Below are 1,843 nucleotides of genomic sequence, written 5' to 3'. Positions count from 1 at the left end.
ATGTCCAGTTTCCCCGATGTACAACATGTGGCAGTGAGTGCAGGTGATGACATATACTAAATTGGGAGTGTCTAAGTTTAATGGATTGGTGGGTGCAGAACAGTGACTATGGATATTGGTGATAAAAAGGTGAGGAGTGAAGTGTACGTTTTCTTTAGGGGGTGGGGGTTGTAAGTGACGGGTGAAGGTGGTGCGTATGAGATCTTTGAGGTTTTTATTGCGTCTATATGCAGAGATGAGTGTGTGGTGTTGGAAGGTGGGGTGTGTTGTTTGGAATTCAGTATAGTGTTGTTTCAGTGTGTGATGAAGGTGTTGTATGCCGTGTGAGTAGGTGCCAATAAGGGGCAGGAGATGGGGTGGGTCAGGGTTGGGGTTAGGAAGAGGGTTAGGTTTAGTATTAGGAGGAAGGTGCAGGCAACAAGGATTGGAATTGTGGTATATTGGTCAAAACATTCCTTGGGTTAGGGTTAGGAGCGAACACCTACACACCAGGATGTTTCCGGAAATGCCAGCTCAAACACTGCATCCCTGAGGTGTGGAGTAGGCATCCCACTGCATTATCACATGCTTGTATTTAAAACAAATAAGCCACAAAAGGTTCAAATTCCTGCCCAGAAAGGCCTCTGTAAGATGGGCTTGAACATGTGCTGAACATGACGAGAAAAACGATGTAAAAATTGTGGGGGGGGGCCATTTTTACCATAAAAGCTGTCGAGCTTGACTCTGAGCTTGACTCTGGTCCCCCTGGGTCCCCGACGGCACATGTGCCGTTCCTCTTCCCTCTCTATCTCCTGCGCGCGCGCGTGTGCGTGTGTGTGGCTGTGCGTGCTGGGGGGGGTCTAGCACATCCCTGTGTGTCTCTCCCTACTCCTAGGCCCAAGTTGAGCCCGTCTGAGCACAAGCACTCATCCCCAGGCCTCTCCCTGCCCTGCAGGGCAAGCCTCTGAATTCCAGGTAGCCAATTTAAAAAAAAAGCCCTCTGGAAGCTGAAAACGGTGAAAATGGAGCAAATAGCTGCAAACACAAGAGGCTAAAAATGGTCAAACTGTCTGAAATTCATGCCCGGAGAGGCCACTGGAGGTTGGGGTCGAAAAAATACTGACAGGGGGTCAAAAAGGGCAAAAACTGTTAAAATAGCTGTTTAAAAAAGCCTGAGATTGGAGTTGAGCTCTCGCCGCCACCTGGTGGCAAAAGGCAAGTAGTGAACCCACACAGAGGTGAAAGTCAATGCCCACTAGGCTCCCTGCCTGTCTGGGTGCAACAGGTGAGTAGCTGGGGGCCATAGAAGAGGCCAAAATATGCAAAAAATGCCCAAAAAAGTCCCCCCCCCTTCGCCGTGGCGACCCCAAAAACGGCTGGGAATAGTAGCCCCCGTAGAAAAAACAAGGCCCCCGCAGGAGAATGTGGTCAAAAAGTGTGGGGGGGCTGGCCAGAGAGAGGTCAAAACTGGCCAAAGTGGTTAAAATTCCTGCCCAGGAAAGTGCCTCCAAGCTGGGGGGAAAAATGGGCAAAATGTGTAAAAAGGCTCCCAATGTTGAAAAAAACCTCCTCTCTGTGTCTCCATCAGGGCCAGAAACAGGCCAAAACCCCCCAAAAAGCCCCAAAATGGATGAAAAGGCTGCCCAGAAAAGTGTCCAAAAATGGCCAAAATGTGTAAAAATCATGCCTATAGAGGTGCATGGAAGCTGGGCTGAAAATGTGTAAAAATGGGCAAAATGTAAAAAAAGATAGAATAAAACTGATGAAAATGGAAAAAAAGCGGGAAATGTCGCCCCCTGCGGGACACAGGAGTAAGCAGGTTCACCCTGGGTAGGCAGGTTCACCCTGGGTAGGCAGGTATACC

Source organism: Alosa pseudoharengus, unplaced genomic scaffold (genome assembly GCF_046254945.1).
Source record: "Alosa pseudoharengus isolate Yale_2024_CS ecotype anadromous, Long Island Sound unplaced genomic scaffold, YU_APseudo_1.1 YU_APseudo_1.1_scf_6, whole genome shotgun sequence".
NCBI lineage: Eukaryota > Metazoa > Chordata > Actinopteri > Clupeiformes > Clupeidae > Alosa > Alosa pseudoharengus.
Note: the sequence above shows the minus strand (reverse complement) of the source record.